Source organism: Physeter macrocephalus, chromosome 19 (assembly GCF_002837175.3).
Source record: "Physeter macrocephalus isolate SW-GA chromosome 19, ASM283717v5, whole genome shotgun sequence".
NCBI lineage: Eukaryota > Metazoa > Chordata > Mammalia > Artiodactyla > Physeteridae > Physeter > Physeter macrocephalus.
Genome location: NC_041232.1, coordinates 26,876,102 through 26,896,035, shown reverse-complemented (window position 1 = coordinate 26,896,035; position 19,934 = coordinate 26,876,102). Strand labels below are relative to the sequence as shown.

The 19,934-nt window shown below is 42.2% G+C and overlaps 1 protein-coding gene across 1 annotated transcript in view; it reads right to left on the bottom strand.

Moving 5' to 3' along the window:
* Window positions 1-19,934, bottom strand: part of PIEZO2 (piezo type mechanosensitive ion channel component 2) — a 219,362-nt gene that overhangs the window by 178,214 nt on the left and 21,214 nt on the right. The gene's annotated exons all lie outside the window — the stretch shown is intronic.

Below are 19,934 nucleotides of genomic sequence, written 5' to 3'. Positions count from 1 at the left end.
TGAGCCCGGTTCCCCTGCAACGGCAGGCGGACGCGCAACCACTGCGCCACCAGGGAAACCCAAAAGTGCTCATTTTTATCAAAGACCATGTCAGTAAGAAGTCTGCATTCGTAAGAGGTAAGGGTTCTGCTAACCCACACTTTGACATTTTCCAGATGCTCAGTCAATGGCAACAATATCTTGATTTCAGTAACTGTTCAAGTAGACACCACTGCCCGCCCACCCCACCACCCGGCCCTAAATCCATGAGCTGCGTTATGTACTAGTTGCGTTAATAATCACAGCAGATAATCACTACCTTTCTGTACAGTTTAGTCTTGCAAACAGGAAGTGGTGAATTCAGCACTGGGTCTCCAGAGGCAGTTAAAAGCCACCCTGCTTCTGTTCCTCAAGTCACAGTAAGCCAGGATGGCACTTATGTTTCTTTCTTGAGAACTCTGCCTCCAGTGCTTTATTCTCAGGTGGACAATCAGGGCCTCCTAGGCATTAGACAGACTTTCTGGAAAGACAGGAGATTATACAAAATAGTTTCCTTGGGCTTCCCTGGTGGCGCAGTGGTTGAGAGTCCGCCTGCCGATGCAGGGGACACGGGTTCGTGCCCCGGTCCGGGAAGATCCCACGTGCCGCGGAGCGGCTGGGCCCGTGAGCCATGGCCGCTGAGCCTGCGCGTCCGGAGCCTGTGCTCCGCAACGGGAGAGGCCACAACAGTGAGAGGCCCGCGTACCGCAAAAAAAAAAAAAAAAAAAAATAGTTTCCTGGGCCCTCTCTGAGGACTAAGCTAGTCCCAAGGGAGCATGAATGTGGTGATTTCACTAAGGGACTTGGGTTCATACTACTCGGTTATGATGGAGCATTTTAAATAACTGCTATAAATAATGCAGGATTAAATTTGGGATCAGAATTACACACACATGCGTACACACATAAATTTAAAGCAGATCAGGTTTATCTCCTCGGACGAAGTTACTCTTGCCCAGTTGAATTCCAATAGGCTTTGCTAAGTAGGAGGAAAAGACCTGGAATTTTAGTTAAGCAGCCCAGTAATTTCTGATGGCCCCTGAACCAGGGGAGTGGGCCCCATATGAATGTCATCTGTCCTGTGAGTCACATGCAAAACAATGGAGAATCCCCATCTCAGGAATTCTTGAACGACAGTTATCCTGCCCCTGAATACTAGCAATTAAGACACTGACCAAGAATATATAACCTGAATCAGAAACCACGCTGAACTCCGGGACAGCTGGCAACAGTCTAGCCCAAAGTCAGAGGTGGGAGAGATTAAGAGCCTCACGCCAAGTGAGAAGCAGACAGTCTGTGTTCGGACCCAGTGGGGAGGGTCAGGGTAGGGAGGCATTTAGATGCTACTCTTCTTGACTTCTCTTGCTTTCATTGAGAAACAAAGCACCTTTAAACTTTTTCCACATTTCCATTTTTTCCCCAGATCTTCTCAGCGCATTCTAAAATTGATTTTTTAAAAGACTCCATTTATTATCAAGGTAAAATAAAAATAAATGATTTTGCTAGACTGCACATTCAAGCTCTTAAAACACGGAACTTTAATTAAGAAATAGGTTCCATTTTCATATTTCTGAGAAAAATAAACTTATTCCAAAAGGGCAGAACAAGGTAAAAGTTTTGGGGTCAAGACTTCCAGTACTCCTTAAAATAAATATTATTAACCCACTCAACCAAGCACAGTGGAGATGGGGGAACACAACTTCCTTCCTGTCACTAGAAGTCAATTTAATTAGTCATTTGAGCATCTTACATACCATAGGTGCTCCTCATTGTTTGCTGGTGATCCTCTACTAAACATCTTAATACATTAGATATGAGACTGAATATATTAAAATATGGTTTCTGCCCTCGAATACCACATACTCCAGAGGTTTGGGTTTTTGTGTCTTTTGTGAGCACTTAGTCATGGGGAAAGGAGAAACACAATAAATGGAACAGACATATCCAGATCCTTTGGCACCAAGAATATTTCTGACAGCCCATTATTCAGTTGCTGGGGAATTCTTTTACAGCCATTCACCATGTTTTACATGGTAAAGTAATATTATTCTCCCATGCCAGAGCAGTCCAACACAGAGAGAAAAGTAGAGAAAAAAAAGTTGCTGGCAGACTTCCTTGATTCAACACTTTTTAAATGAGATTTATAATGTGAAGTCTAGAACATGTTACAGTCTTCAGGTGACAGCAAAAGACAGCAACAACGAAAAGAAGGGAAATGTATAGCATAGAGAAATGGATACAATTCACCAGAGGGGTTGTTCCTTTCCAATGTTAGATGAAGTAGTTAGAAATAATGCATTGCATTCTTCACTTTTAAAAATTAGTTACCAACGGGGGAAGGTGAGGGGAGGGATAAATTAGAAGTTTGGGATTAACATATACACACTACTATATATACAATAGATAATCAACAAGGTCCTACTGTATAGCACCAGAAACTCTACTCAGTATTCTGTAATAACCTATATGGGAAAAGAATCTGAAAAAGAATGGATATATGTATATGTATAACTGAAATCACTTTGCTGTATACCTGAGACTAACACAACATTGTAAATCAACTATACTCCAATATAAAATAAATTTAAATCTAAAATAAATAATTAAATTAATTAAATTACATAAGAATTTCCCTTGATTGCATTGGCATCTCAGTGACAGAGCTGACATCTGGAGCAGAGGGAGGGTAACCGAGTCCAAAAGCTGGAAACAAACCCTGGGCTAAATGTTACTCAGTCCGCAGGGCAAGTTCCAGTGTCTCATCCATGTGTGTCTCAGGTGACAAAATATCCCTTAACATCCTTCAGCACCAACACTCCCAAGTGAGAACTGCCGTGCCCAGAAGTAGGGCATCTACTCCTGGAACGAATCAAATCCACTGACAGCTACTCCTTTACAAGGTGAACCAGGCTCTGTGCATCCATCCTCCCTCTCCTCCCTCTTCCATCCCATGTTCCTGCTGGCCTCAGCTGCTTCCAAGTTCCCGTCTTTCCGCAACAGAAAGCAGTTTTGGAGACCTCCTTTCTTTGGGAACTACTTTGGCCCGGCCAATAAGCTGCTTCTGCGGGCCCCAAGGCATCCTACCTCCCACCCTGGCCATGGGGGCAGGGGATCTGGGCATCCTCGCAGCACCTGTCTCCTGGTCACAGATGACCAGATGTGCATGTGATGGTCTAGGTCAGGCCAAAGTGGAACCTTCCCCAGGCAGGTAAGAAGCTCTTTCCCTCACCTGCCGGAGAACCAAGGTCATGTGAGCCCAGCCCTGACAATGTTCCCAATATGATAGCCACAGGGAGAACGCTGTGTAAGAGGAAAAAAGGGGTCCTGAGCAGAGGGAAGCCAGGAAAGAGGAGAGGGGGTTGCTGATGGTATCCCAGGGTCTGTTCCCAGCAGTTCTTGGTGTCCCCACCTTCCTGCCACTCCTGTTACAAGAGAGGAAAATCTGTGTTGTTTCCTCCAGTGCTAAGGCTAGTTTCAAGTCTGACATTTGTATCTTGAAGAGCACCACATATGAACAAGAAAAATAAGATTTTAACAACATCTTCAGCATCAAAACTTTAGGTGGGAATAAAAATATTTTAAAGAAATTCCAGCCTTTTAAAACCATATTTTAAATTAAGAGAATGGACATTCTCCCCCAAATTAACATAGCAATAGAAACATGTAAGCCAAGACAAGGAAGGAACCTAAGTGGCCATCCACAGGTGAATGGATAAAGAACATGTGAGATAGATAGATAGGTAGATAGATACACAATGTAATATATATGTGTATATATATACAATGTAATATTACTCGGCCATAAAAAAAAACAAAATAATGACATTTGCAGCAAAATGGATGGACCTAGAGATTATCACACTAAATGAAGTAAATCAGAAAGAGAAAGACAAATACAATATATCACTTATATGTGGAATTGAAAAAAATGATACAAATGAATTTATACACAACAAATAGATCCACAGACACAGAAAACAAACTTATGGTTACCAGGGGGGAAGTGGGGCAGGCAAGCGATAAATTGGGAGATTGGGATTGACATATACACACTACTATATATAGAATAGATAATCAACAATGTTCTACTGTATAGCACAGGGAACTATATTCAATATCTTGTAATAACCTATAATGGCAAAGAATCTGAAAAAGAATGCATACATATATATATATGTATGTATAACTGAATCACTTTGCTGTTTACCCGAAACTAACACAACATTGTAAATCAACTATAATTCAATTAAACAAACTGGGTTACACTCACCCCCTTACCGGGTGCCCACTTATACATATCAGCTAATTTAATCCATGAGGTCAGTACTATTATTATCCCTCTTTCGGGTGATAAGCTGAGGGGAGGGGGATTCGGGACTGCAGACCCAGTGCTTTATTTAACTCCCTCCCTCACTGCTGTGTCCTGCATGGGGGTCCTTTCCTTGTCTCTCCTTCCTTCTTCCTTTTCCTCCTTCCTATCATTTGTCTCTTGCCCCGATCCGGTTATAATATAGATTCAAAATATTTCATTTTTAGCTCCACAAAGTTTTGTGTGTCTGGTTATTAACTTAAGAAGCACAAAGTGCCTACAGCAGACGTGCTGTGTCATCAAACCCCTCCTCTGGAACCCGCGAGCTTCTACTGCGGTAATTTTGTTAAACACTCAGTACGCCCAGCAGGAGCTCAGTCTGTACAAATACACGTAGATATGTACCTGGTACATGATGGAGCAGGGCTGATTATTTTTTATTTCATCTAATTTTTCTGTAGTCGCAGTTTAAAACCACAGGGCTGGGCTTCCCTGGTGGCACAGTGGTTGAGAGTCCGCCTGCCGATGCAGGGGACACGGGTCCGTGCCCCGGTCCGGGAAGATCCCACATGCCGCGGAGCGGCTGGGCCCGTGAGCCATGGCCACTGAGCCTGCGCGTCCGGAGCCTGCGCTCCGCAACGGGAGAGGCCACAACAGTGAGAGGCCCGCGTAAAGCAAAAAAAAAAAAAAAAAAAAAAACCACAGGGCTTTGACTGTTACTTGAAACCAGCCAACTGAGTTCTCCCAGCCCGGCTCTGGTCGTCTGTATTTTTATAGACAAATTACTCTGGGGTCTTTATAACACCAAGGGGTTTTCCACAGCTCCCATTCAGTTTGTAATTTCATTTTTTCATAAACGTTATTGAACATGCAAATATCTCTATCTTGATGTTGTAAATTGGTTACTCACTTTGTTATGTTTCCTCATTGATTACTTTTATCAATTTTAAAATCAACTTATTGCTCAATTTCTAATACAAAAATGCAACTATAAGTTTCATAACGCAGTTGGAAAACTGGTGGTCAAATGAGGTACAGATTTTTCTCCTAATTGAACAGTTTTACACCAAGTGTGTCCTAGACATTGACAGCCACTTGAACTTGGACCTGCACCTCTGCTTTTTCCAAAATAATTAGCAGAAAAGGACTAATAATACATGGGAGTGGCAGATTTTTGCCAGCATATTCCTATAAAAATGGCAGCATTTTCATATATCATAGGGGCTGCCAGGGAGCTGAACATGGGACCTGGCACAGAAATTGGTGATGAAACAGTCAAATACCAGGAAATGTTACCATTTATGAGCTTTCTGGTAGAAGCTTCATTGACATTACTTTTAACTGTTTAAAGGAAAAGATTTTCCTACCCAATCAAAGAGTCAAGATTTTACCACACATTAAATGTTGGACAGAATGTGAAATTCTAAGAGGAAAATAGATTCTTCTCAGTTGACTAGTAGTGATATTTTACTTTGCAAATGTTAAGATGCTCTTGTGTTGAATTGTACCTGAACTCCATCAAACCCAGGAATGGCTGCTCTAATGGGTGATGTGTATCCAAGCAATGCAATTTTCCCAGACAAGGAGCAATTTCAGCATTTGGGGTGAAATGCTGAGATTTGCAAAATTCTCTGAGTCCTAATTCCCAGGTGATATTTATCATCAGTGAGTTAAAAGTAACTGTAAAAGATAAGGATAAGGAAAAAAATCTTTACCATCCCTTAATTAATACTTTTTATATTAAAAGACCTATACAGGTATATTTTGTAAAGCATCATTTTCACCTCTACCTAATACTCTTGTTTTGTAATGCCCATTATCCCCTGCTCTGATCATCAGTATCCAGATGACATTGCTTTAATCACGTAATAATATATAACGTAACTCTTTCTGTGCCAATAAATATGGACCTCTAATCATTTTAATGCACATAGAGTATTACATAATTTAATGAAATGCAAGTTCCTTATCAATTGCCGGTGCTATACAAATTATATCTACATTTTTGCTAATACATATAGCAATATTTTGAACACCTTTTACATATATCTTTGAACACTTATTCAGTTATTACTTTAAGATAAATTCCTCAAAGTAGAACTATTGTATTGTGATACATCACATGCAAAATTTTGATTAATACTATAAAAATTTTTACCCTCAAATTTTATTCAAATACATATACTTGATTGAATTCAATTTTATGAATCTTTTTATCTTTTATAAGACATTTTATTTGAACTTATATTTTCATAATTAAGAATGAAATTAAACAAATGTTCTTAGGTTTGTACGCAATTTTAGTATTTTCTTTTCTGAATTGTCTATTCATGTTCATTTGTCTGTTAGATGTTTGTCCTATTGATTTGTTAGAACACTTTATATATTAGGGCTAATAATCTCAAATGTGGCATGTCTGCAGCAAAAACATTTGCCCTTTGCTTTAAAAATTTCATAATTAAATTTCAAAATTTAATCATGTATTTCCCTGAATAGAACTGATGAATGTTTACATTATTAATTGATTTCTATCATTTTAGCTTTTCAGTTTTTTAATTTACATATTTGTCTTCCCAATAGGTGAGAACAAATATTAAACTGTTTCTTTGATCTTCATGAATCCTTTAATATCCATATTTCTGAACTCTAGGAGGTCTTAAATGAGCATAATGCATATTTTATACTATTATCTGAGTTGACTAGTCAGTCTGAAAAATACCCATGACCAGTATTCACTCTTTGTAGAGACTAGGACAAGCCTCTCCACAAATCTTCAAGCCTGTTCACAACTATGCAACACTCTCTTCTATGAGTGGAAGATGCAACAACATCCTAAAAGATTTTGAAAACTTACTTTCAAATTACTCTAAAATGAAATGTAAATCCTAAATAATTAACCCCCTCATCAAATAATGGATTTCTAAACATAATTATTGGCTATAACATTTCTGGTTGAAGATTAGATCTGACTGGCAGTCAGTGATGCTTCTCCCACCAACTTCCCACTATAATAGCTACGGACACACTGGAAGAGAGAAACACACACACATAGAGTAAATCTATTTTCCAGAATCTCAGAGGAACTTTCACACATAGGTTAGTTAACTGAACTGAAGAGTGAAACTCAACTTGTAAGGTTCTATGCGTATGTCTCCCATGGAAACCAAAGCAGCCTTAAAGGAGATAAAAGTATGTTTTGTTCTTTCCCCAGTGTGTTAGCCCCAGTTCAGAAACACAAAGTCCATACAAACCAGAAAGTGGGCAACTGCACCTTCTCTGCCAAGGATGCCTCTTTCTTTTGCTCCAAACATCATCACCATCATCATCAATCTCATCATCACCATCACCATCATCACCATTATCACTATCACCACCATCATCATCACCATCACCATCATCATTATCACCATCACTATCATCACCACCATCATCACCATCACCATCATCATCATCATCACCATCATCATCATCATCCCCACCTTCCCCTGCCCTCCTGCCTTCAATACCTTTCCACCCCCGGTCCAAGAGTTTGTGTGTGTATTTATGTTTGCCTAAGCATGCATATATTTGTGTTTGTGTTTGGACGTGTGTGGGGTGGGATGGGTGTGTGGAGAGTGATGGGCAGGGAAGGAGGGAACCACCCCTCCATGGCGCACTGTCTTTTGGGGACACATAGTCCTCATCAGTTATAGGAAAAATTATAGGAATAGTTGGGGTCTGAAAATCCCTGGCAACTACCCATCCTGAGTGCTAGAAATGGACTAAATACACAATAATTAGAAAATGTTTATATACACTGTTTATATACAGTGGAATAGTATGTGACTCTAAAATTAGATTTTTGATAAAAAGCAATGAGCTAACTGAGATTCCATCCTGCTCATTCTTATATGATCTTCATGATATGGTTGGAGATAGAAATTTAATGAGGTAAAGACCTATAGGATGGGGCTTCCCTGGTGGCGCAGTGGTTGCGCGTCCGCCTGCCAATGCAGGGGAACCGGGTTCGCGCCCCGGTCTGGGAGGATCCCACGTGCCGCGGAGCGGCTGGGCCCGTGAGCCATGGCCGCTGAGCCTGCGCGTCCGGAGCCTGTGCTCCGCAACGGGAGAGCCCACGACAGAGGGAGGCCCGCGTACCGCAAAAAACAAAACAAAACAAAACAAAAAAAAACTATAGGAAAATCACTGAATAACTGGGAAATCACCAGAAAGTGTTAATCACAATCGGCAGTCTGCAGTCCACCTAAGGCGGTGCTCAGCTTTGGGGATACAGGTGGGGCACAGTGTCTGACAGTTCACAAATGGCCCCTTCGATGGGGGCCTGATTTTAGCAGGAGACCAAGTCAGAGGCTGTCCCTGATGAGGGTGTTATGTCACCACTTCTTCATAAGCTGATGTGTAACGCACAGGTACTTATTTTCTAGGCCTCAAATATAAAATTTTACATTTCAGAGTCGATGATACACAACTTTTATCCTTTCTTAAGCTAGCTTGTGATTTCACATACTTCAAATAGATGATACCACTGGTGCTAATTTTCCTCTATTTCAGGGTGTCAGTTTTCTCTGAAAACCAAAAATGAAGCACCCCAAATTTCAGCAGGACAGATGGCAAGAACTCAGCTTTTGCAGCAAAATTAACTTTGGCCCTGACCCCCTACCCCACGACTTGTCATGCCCAGCTATGATGTCATGATGTGTGATGTCACGACAGCCAGCTCCAGGTCTGCAGCTTAGTTGAGGCATCTCTGAAATGAGGATTGAAGCCGTTTTCACACAAGTACAACAAGGACGTGTATTCAGAGCATCTGCACAGTGGCCGGCACAAACTAGGTGGTATATACTGGTAGCCGCTACTGATATTAGGCCCCCAACCAGCTTCTCAACCAGCGCTTTACATGAACAAGGCTGCACCTAGGAGCTGAGAGCATCAACCGTGCAGGATACCACAGCCAATTTCCCCTCTCCATCTCTCGTCCCTACACACTCACACTCACACACTCAGACACATGCACACACTACAAGGTACAGGAATAAACTTTAGCATCTTTTCTCTTTTTAATTTGGAGCATCATTATATCTTGTGTTCTGTTTCAGTTAATCCATGTTGCGTTATATGCTTTTCCGTTTAGTGTATATTTGCCAAAACCCTCCTAAAATTATCTTAGGGGAAGGGCATAGATGTATACTTAGGTTAAACCCATAAGTAATTTCATTTAAACTAAGTCCTTCAGAAAGAGCTTCACAAGCTTATAAAAGTATTCAGATTGGTGTTTATGAGGTTGTCCCTTAAAAATACACACGAGAATGTGAATCGCACGTCAGGGACCCTGTCATTTCTGCAGAAGCTGAAAGAGCAGCGTCCTCACGTGGAGGCCACACACACATACACGCACAAACACACACACACACACACACACACACACACACACACATACACAAAGGGAGGGAAGCAATGATGAAACACAAGGTTGGCCAACAAGGTGTCTTAACAAACAACCATCTTTTCTCCAAGAAAAATGTAGTTACATTCTTTTGAGAGAAGGAGGAAGAAAACCCATTTGGTTTTCTCACTGACCATTATCTCTAGCACTTGGGCCAGTATTTCGCTGGAGGAGGCCCTGTCTCCTGGGATGAGGGTTTCACTTTGGTGCTCCTTCGGGCATCTATCACAGCATCGCGGTTCCTTGCCCAGGCTGTGGCTTCCTTTACACTAACTACAAATTCCCGTCGCCAGAGGTGTGCGCTTTGTTTTTCCTGAGGTTTTATTGGAAACGACCAAGTCCCTGTGCAGTCTGACAGCAAAGCCCTCACCCATACCCTGCTTCTGAGGAAGAACAAATAAAAATGCCATTGCTGAGTTCGCTGTGCAGCCTCAGGCACAGGGACCGCAGGCCTGCATCCGTTCCCGGGTCACACACAGTGGAGAAGGCAGGCCGCACACTTCCTGGACGTCTCATCTGAGCATCCTCCGTTGGCTCCCAAGACCGGGTCACGTTTCCCAGTATTGTTATCGGATTCACCTTCAACCCTCTCAGAAGTCAGGATTTTCTTTTCTCTTCTTTACTTTTTTGGACCGAGACTCTTTGAAGCTTGAGTTCTTGGCCCCAGAAAGCATCTGTGGGGGACTTTGCTCTCCAAACAGAATCCTGAATTTGGTCAGACGGGGAGACTTATGGGGGAGTTTCCAGGCCGCAGATGGTGGGAGGGGGTGGTCCCCTCGCTCCCCCCAGGCCATGGAAGGAGGCTGACGTAACAGTTCTGGGACAGCCAAGCCTTTTCTCTAGAATCATGCTTTTTACTGATAAATACTGTGAACATTACAGGCACATACAAGAATATCTGACTAATCTTCTGGCACAGAGCAGAATCCCTGAGCTTGAAATCTGAAGCAGTTGAAAAGCCATCAATACGCTTTTAAAGATGCAGCAAATACCAGACTTAAAGAGTCGCTCTCTATATAGTATTTTCAAATGTGAAGTATTTAGTGGCACCTGACATGAAGGGTAAAGCTTTCTTGGACACACAACAGAATTCCCCTCTCGCTGTGCTTTTCCAGGAGTCCAGACAGATGCTGTATGTTGCAGACAGAAGCTTTCCTGGGTGCTGATAACTCTAGCAGTCAGGCTTCCTTCACTTTATTGTGCCTTCTCTCTGCTTTAGGTCAAATTGTAGATATAAAAACTGCATTTTTAGGGGAATAAAATGTTTCTGACGAGGGCAAGGGACCAATTCCCCTGAAGAACTTAGACGTGGATGAATGTATTATATTTAGTCTGGGGGAGTCAGACATTCAGAAGGCCCTCCTTATTCACAATGCCCTAACTTCCCGTGGAGGCTTGGTCCCTAAAGCAGCCCCTGAGAGGTGACCTCCCTCGGGAGGGAGTGGGGCTCTAACACAGATGGTTAGGAAAGGGAACAGGATCCCCCCAGGCCTTGGGCTTTGAGACAAACATCAGTGTTTCCATTCCACAGAAAGGGAGAGGAGGACTTGGAAGTAAAACGCAAAGTCTACAAAGCAGAGGAGGATGCTGAGTTCTGGTTCAGGGGTGCAGGGTGACAAACGCAAGTTGTCAGAGCACGAGGTCACAGACAGCAACCTTACAGAAACAGAAGCAGAGGCCCAGGCTGCTGGGCAGGGGCCGCGTGGACTGTCACTGCCCGTGAAGTCTCGGGGCATGAGATGGACACACCCACTTGGTCCCCTGTGTCCTGATTCCTCTGCCTCACATGTCCTCCTCACTCCCCTTGGGAAGGGAAGGAGTCAGAGTTCTAGTTTTTCAATCCTGAGTTCTTAAACCATGCCTGAGGCCAAACGCTATACATAAACAATGAAAAGGGGGTATTGTAAATGAACAAATGTGATGAACACGGAGCAGGTGATTTAGTCAGTGATTTAGTCAGTGGATGGTCTCAACGCCATCACATCCTGGTGCACGGAGCCGGCATGACAACAGCCAAGAGATCCCCTTGTTTCTTAGTGACCTTAAGAGATTCGGGGCCACCGTCCTATGGGGGCATCTGCATTACACAGGCCAGAACGTCCCTTCCAGGGTTGTAGTTCAAAGTGGAGGAAACAGCCGGGATGCATTTGGGATGCAAGGCGATACAAGTCTGGTGCTGACGTCTCAGGGCTAAACGTGGCCCCTTCTTATCTGTGTGAAACTTACAGCACTTCACCTTCATCCCTGCTTAATGGTTTAATTTAGATGCATTAACGGAAAGAGAGGAAAAAAAAGTCTTGGTTTGTCTTTGTGCCGACTCAAAAAGATTTACAGAACTTTGCTGAAGCTTTGGCTAACTGTGGCCTCCCAACTGCTGCTGAAAAGGTACCCATGCGTCGGGCTTTATGTAAACACTCCCGGCATTAACCACAGCTACAGCGTAAGGCAGAGCCGCAGAAAATATTCTTGTTTATGTGATGAGCTGGAGCATCTCGCCTGAACACCCCACTGAAACGTGGCGCTCCATAGAAGAAACCAGAAAATGATGTGATAGGGACTGGGAACACTCACAGGTAATGCTGGCGCCCTCGTCGGTGTCATGGGGACACAACCCCCATCCTGTCTTCACTGAAGTGATTCGCAAATGGTGCAGAATCGCCTCAGATGCAAAGAAATTCTGAGTGATTTTGACCAGATTCCTACACCATTTCCTGTACCTTCAAGGAAGACTGGAAAGTTTGAACAAAAGAAGGAACAGCTCTTCCTAAATGCTCACTGTGAACCATAATTTTGCATTTCAGAAGTTTCACATTTGCGGACGATTTCAAACAAGACACAGGCAAGGAACGGGGCCCACACATCGCATCTTCCCTTTGAGGGTCCAGGAAGAAGAGCGTCCTTGGCAGGTTGGGAGAGGTGAGGGCCCCTACCCCTTTCTTGGCCCCGTTTGCAACCAGCCCTCAGAATAGAAGCGACTGCTGTTCCTGCCCACAGATTATTTTATTGAAGTGTAGTTGATTTACAATATCGTGTTAGTTTCAGGTGTACATCACAGTGATTCAGTTATATATGCATATATATATATATTCTTTTTTCAGATTCTTTTCCCTTATAGGTTATTACAAAAACAGAGTATAGTTCCCAGCGCTACACTGTAGGTCCTTGTTGGTTATCTATTTTATATACCGCCCATAGATTTTTAAAGGTCTTCTTTGGATTTTAATGGAATTAGACACAATTTGGTGAATGGATGGACCGTTAAGAGTGTATACGTTTGCCAAGAGGAGATCTCGGGTTTACAAGTTCCCGTGGGTTCTTAGCTGGGGGCAAAGGAGGCCCTGGTGGCGCTGGTCGAGTGTCTGCCCGTGACATTGTTATGGATGGGTCCACATCATCTGATCACCTCTGCTTTTTGAGGTTCTCTCTATACTTGGACAACAATAAAGTTATAACTCTAAAATAGTTTTTAGAAAACAAATATTTAGGAAGCGATTAAAGATAATATTTTTATATAATTCTCTTAGAAAGAGCACTTAAGTTCAAAGAAAGAGGTGTTGGCTACCCTTATAGGGAATCTCCCTCCTTTGCCCAAAAGCCCCATAGCGGGACACCAGGGATGTTTCGCTGGATTTTTCCTCAACCCTTTTAGTTTAAAATAAAGAAAGACTATCTTATTTTAATTTATAGAACTTCATATTCACTACTCTATACTTCAATCTTAAGATTAGGAACTCTGGGATGTAACAGAACTAAATACTAGTTGCTTGTGATTTGTAGGGTCTGACGTGTAGATCTCAACACGTAGAATTATAGTTCTATTCTCCCTCTTCCCTATTTTTCTGTCATTTAACTATTAAACATATATCTATCTATAATTTTAATAGGTTCTACAATGTAATACCTGCAAAGGATTTTTCCTTACTACACAACAAATGTACATTCATCTGAATCATGAGTAATCCCACCATCCAGAAACTAACCACTGTTAATCCATTGGTAAATATCTTTTGGGACTTCTTTTTTTTTTAACATCTTTACTGGAGTATAATTGCTTTACAATGGTATGTTAGTTTCTGTTTTTACAACAAAGTGAATCAGCTATACATATACATATGTTCCCATATCTCTCTCCTCTTGCGTCTCCCTCCCTCCCACCCTCCCTATCCCACTCCTCTAGGTGGTCACAAACCACCCAGCTGATCTCCCTGTGCCATACGGCTGCTTCCCACTAGGTATCCACCCTACGTTTGGCAGTGTATATATGTCCATGCCACTCTCTCACTTCGTCACAACCAATCCAAAAATGGGCAGAAGACCTAAATAGACATTTCTCCAAAGAAGGTATACAGATTGCCAACAAACACATGAAAGAATGCTCAACATCATTAATCATTAGAGAAATGCAAATCAAAACTACAATGAGATATCATCTCACACCATGGAGCTGGAGTCTGTCATACAGAGCGAAGTAAGTCAGAAGGAGAAAAACAAATACCGTATGCTAACACATATATATGGAATCTAAGAAAAAAAAAAGTCATGAAGAGCCTAGGGGTAGGACAGGAATAAAACACAGGGCGAAGGGTAAGCTGGGACTTCTTTTTGTTCTGAGTGGCGGGGCCTGGGAAATCACACACATTGTTATGGAATGGACTTCCTTTCTTAACTTCATGCAGTAAAATACGTCTTATCAATGTATACTCTTAAGCAGCACCATTTTGGGTGGTCACCAAGCCTTCCAATACAGGGATGCACAGTGATTCATGGGCCAGTTCTTCCGGATTGGACACTTAGGCTGTGCGTGGCTACCCCTTTGCAAACGCTAAGATATCTCCTTAAATAAAGAAGTAGCAAGATGATGGACATGTTTATGTCTTTCAAGACTTATAACTAGAAATGTCCTATAATATCACATTAATTTACAAGTTGAACCTTATGAAATTGACGACAGTTGACCATTTTTGCCTATAAAAACCATTTCAAAGCACTCAACATACCATAAGCATAACTTTTTAAAAGAATCTTAGTAACCGCACTTCATTAATTTATTCAGCGTTTGGGAAATGTGGACGGAGCAGCTACTACAGCTGAGTGTTATTTCAGGCCCTGAATATAAACCCAGAAGCACAGCATCCAGCGTCTGTGCCTGTCAGCAGTTTACGATCTAGAGCTGAAGAGAAGCAACAAAGACAGCGAAGTGATTAAAAATTACAGCGAGTTTTAAGAGGTAAAAGAAAGGAAGAGACTGCGTTAAATTGGGAGGTGAGGGGGGTGGTCACATGGAGTCACAGTCAACTGCCCGTGAAGCTTTCAACCCACGTCTATGTGGAAGGAGATTCCAGTCCCAGGACTCGCTACTTTCCTATCACTTTTGAGGACAGAGTTGGCAGTAGGTCCTAATGGGAAGTGATTCATTTAAAATGGTACACCATTGTAAAGCAATTATACTCCAATAAAGATGTTAAAATAAATAAATAAATAAAATGGTACCTTAGAAACTTCCTCTTCCACACATTAGCCTGAGTTGGTCTCCTTGGAGACACCTGGGAAGTCTCTGCAGAGGCACCAGATTCCAGTCACTTTCAGAGCAAGAAAAGCAAAGTTCTGTCAGGTGACTTGGTGCTGTGAGCTGGCATTGGCCCTCCAGCAGTTTTCAGGAGTTAAAAATGATACTTGCTTTCTTTTAGCATGAGGGCCTCGCCTTCCTTTCTGTCGGAGTGGTTTTAGGATCAGACTTCCGAAATTGCAATGTCTCGATTCCTTTTTTTTTTTTTTTTTTTAAGTAGTGCAAACTTTACAGCTCATAAACCTTCATTGGATTTATAAAGGTAGAGCTTGCTTTGGAATGTCTCCTGGAGTTTGTTCTCATGAAATTGCTTTTCAACACACTCTTCAAAAAGAAAGAAAGGAAAAGAAAGTCTTAGGGTCATAGAAAGGAGGCTTCACAAGCATCCAGGCTGAGGCAAGCTCTCAGATTATCGGGAATTCGGCAGATTTGCTTAAACTTCTATATGTTATCTCCCCTATGTACAAAGCTAGCTCATGATCATGCTGTCTTTATGCTCCAGGTGATGGATGAAAGCAATCTGAAAATAGCCCTGCATTGGAGTCAAAACTGGATTTCCACAAAATTGAATGTTTTCTTTATTCCTCTCATTTGCTAGTGTTCCATCTCCCAAATTCAGGGAGCTTCCTTCCAAGTACCTAACCACCCGCTCCCGCCCCTGCCCCATGTCTCTCCTCAGCAATTTACAATGTTCTAGACATCTTGTTCCCCACCTTCCTCCCTGACATTTCCTGAATTATGCTTCCTATTCCCAAAGGCTTTGCCCTGGCTGTGGTTATCCAGGAAAATGGTAAATTAAGACACATAAGAGTGAGTTCCTTTAAAAACCTGCCTTAATTCAATTAGTTGGGACCCAAATAGTGAACTACAGAGAAGCAAAGCAGAGCAGAGAGATGTGACACTTTCAATAAGAAATTATGTAGGTAAATGTCAAAGAAGTCTCATATGTACAAAGCATGTTTTGCTTTTAATATGCAAACAACTCAGCCATCTGAAATGGCACATAAAGATCTCATTTTATATTTTATATTCATTTCATATTCAATTCCACCTTATAACTGACCAAACTGGGAAGCAGGGCATCTATGGAGTAACATAATGAGCAAGACTGGCATCAGAAGACCTGTGGTTAAATCTTAATTCAACTCACAGACTATGTGAAATTCGTTCTTGGCCTCAGCTTTGTCATCTGTGGAAGGGGTGAATAATACTGCTTCATGTGGTTCTTAGCATTAAATTGAAATAATACTGGGAAGAATGCTTTGCAAAGAGCTCAGTGCTACAGAAATGTAAAATACTGAATAAAAGTTAACATTCGGCACCTAATAGGTATTAACAGCAGCAAGGTCTGACCACAGGCGAACACCTATTTTAAGCTCTAACTTGTGCCAAAAATCCAGGGCCAGACAGAGGAAGGAAAGGCCCATAAATCGAACAGTCTGCTTAAGAAGCCTCCTTAGGAAGTCAGCAAAGATTTAAACATTTTTAGCCTCCAGTTAAATTAGCATTGAGCAACTCCAGAAAAATGCTAAAAATCAATTATGTAGGCTTCACGTGTCATGAATAAAATATATTGTTCTAATAGACAACAATAAACTTACTGAAAGATTCCTCTTGACCAAAAAAAGGAGAATATTCAATGCATTTTATAAATGAAGATGATTTTCCAAAAAGAAATTTCCATCAATCAAAAGTGATAGCTGGGGGGCTTCCCTGGTGGTGCAGTGGTTGAGAGTCCGCCTGCCGATGCAGGGGACACGGGTTCGTGCCCCGGTCCGGGAAGATCCCACATGCCGCGGAGCGGCTGGGCCCGTGAGCCATGGTCGCTGAGCCTGCGCGTCCGGAGCCTGTGCTCCGCAGCGGGAGAGGCCACAACAGCGAGAGGCCCGCGTACCGCAAACAAACAAACAAACAAAAAAGTGATAGCTGGGTAATGGTTATTCACGTTTCAAAAGTGGGTTTACATTCTTTTTTTAAACTTTTCTTAAAATTGAAGTATAGTTAACTTACAATGTTGTGTTAGTTTCAAGTGTACACCAAAGTGATTCAGTTATACATATATATATTCTTTTTCAGATTCTTTTCCATTAAAAGTTATTACAACATACTGAGTATAGTTCCCTGTGCTATACAGCAGAACCTTGTCGATTATTTTATATACAGTAATGTGCAAATGCTAATCCCAAACTCCTATTTAATCTCCCCCCCTCCTACCTCCACTATCCCCTTTGGTAGACCATAAGTTTGTTTTCTATGTCTGTGGGTCTATTTCTGTTTTGTAAGTAAGTTCATTTTAACTTTTTTTTGGATTCCATATATAGGTGATATCATATATTTGTCTTTCTCTGTCTGACTTACATTCTTAACATAGTTTCAAGAGGAGACTCTTTAAAAAGCAAGAGCTTTAGCGAGGATTATATTATAGGTTGTAGCGAAACTTTAATTCCCATGGATGCATGTGCATTACACGCGTAGAAGAGATGAGACTGACAGTGAACACCAAGAAGAATGTACATCACATACCACAAAAGTGACAGCCGTGTAACAGGAAGGGTGTCCTTGGGAAGGGCTCTGTAGCTGATGCTAAAGATGCTTCTGAACAGGCCGTGGGAGATACGTGTGTGTCAGCTGATTCCCATCTAGACCCCAGGGCCCTCAGTTGCCCTCTTCAGAGAGACAGCCTCCAGGGGCTGTTAGCCAGCATCTCCAACAAAAAGCCAACCCCTAGAGGAGGCTACTAGTGCTGTGGCCACCTTCATCTCTGATTAACCCAGGGATTTGTTACTTATTAAAATAAATGTTTAGGTGAATTGTCCTTGGTGAAGTCGGCAGTGCTCGGGCTATGTGGCTTGGCAAGCGCACGGCAGAGCCCTGGAATGAATAGTAAAATGAACCCAGTGAGTCCCTCCCCCTCGCCCCCCAGGGGCTGGCACATATTCAGCTGGGAGAACTGATTCTGCGATCCTGAGGCGTCCAGCTCCTGATCTGACGGGGTTAGTGCTGCACCGATGCCAATAGCAAGTACAGTATCCAGATAATGCCAGGGACCATCACAGTGTCCTCCTCTAGCGAACATTTCATGCAAGGTGTCCTCCAGACCCTTACAGGATTTGGAACTGGGACTTTGTGTAGAGTAGAGGACAGGACTTATCATTGCTTTTGTGCCTGTTGATAACGAATGTTGACGTCTCTAAAAGAATTCAGTCTGAGATACTAAAAGATTCCGTCTGGGTCCTCATCACCTAGAAGCAAGTTTATACAAGAAGACACACGGCCCAAAATTTTCTCTAAATACCAAGGACTGTTGCTGTTTACTAAACATAATGTAACAGTTGTGCATGACCAACTTACCTGGGTCCATTCTCAACATTGACATGTTGATTTGAAAATATCAACTGTCTCAACATTTAAATATCTAAACATAAGGGACCTCCATCCTTGGCAGTATGGCCAGCTAGATACCCTAAACGATTCTCCCAACTGAAAAAGAAATGTTAAGTTCAACATGTTAGAAGACATTTAAATGCATCACTAACCCAAAAGACAGTTAGGAATCCTTGGAAGCCAAAAAATAAGTGAAAAGTAGGCTTACGGTCTAGAAGTGTCTGCCTTTCCCTTGTAATACTGGCTAATCATACAGAGCGCTGTGAAGTGGTGATCCACCCCAGGCCCCACCCAGAGTAGGGAGTCCAAAGGAGACATCTGAATAAAGTGGGACCCTAAATGGTGTCACCCTCAGTGTGAATTTTAACTGGACATAATCCCAAATCAGGAGGAAATGGCAAGGTAGCTTGCCTGTATCTATCAGGTAGAGGGAAAAAACATTTCCCCTGAGAATTCACACCTACAAACTGGTCTACACACAGGTGTGCTGCCTGGATTCACATGACCTATGTGGTCTGAAAAACTTCTACCTGTGAATTTATTTTAAGATGATACCAGGTAGGTAGGGTGCCCTACATGCCTGGTAGAAGGAAATTCTCTTGGAAAGGGATACATTTTCATCCTAAGCCTCTAAGTATTCCTCTAAGATAAATTTCCCAGGAATAAGAGATGAAAATAAAATGAATAAAAGACTCAAGAATCCAAAGCATCGTGACTTGAAAACCAAAAGTAACAGTCAAGAGTTGAGATGTTGGAATTACAAGATACGGGATATAAAATGAGTTGGTTTAACACATTTAAATAAACAAAAGTGAAGATTAAAATTGTGAGTAGGGAGGAAAAGACTAAAGTGACAAGAGGATTTTTAAAAGAACTTTAAAAAAACAGAAAGGAAATGAAAACATAAATATTGAAAACAAATACTCAGTGGATGAGGTTATCACCCATCAGTTTTGGCCCAAGGGGATCAGAGAATAAAACGTTTTTAAAAATATCCAAGGGCTTCCCTGGTGGCGCAGTGGTTGGGAGTCTGCCTGCCGATGCAGGGGACGTGGGTTCGTGCCCCGGTCCGGGAAGATCCCACATGCCGCGGAGCGGCTGGGCCCGTGAGCCATGGCCGCTGAGCCTGCGCGTCCGGAGCCTGTGCTCGCAGTGAGAGGCCCGCGTACCGCAAAAAAAAAAAAAAATATCCAAAATACAACATGAAGGACAGA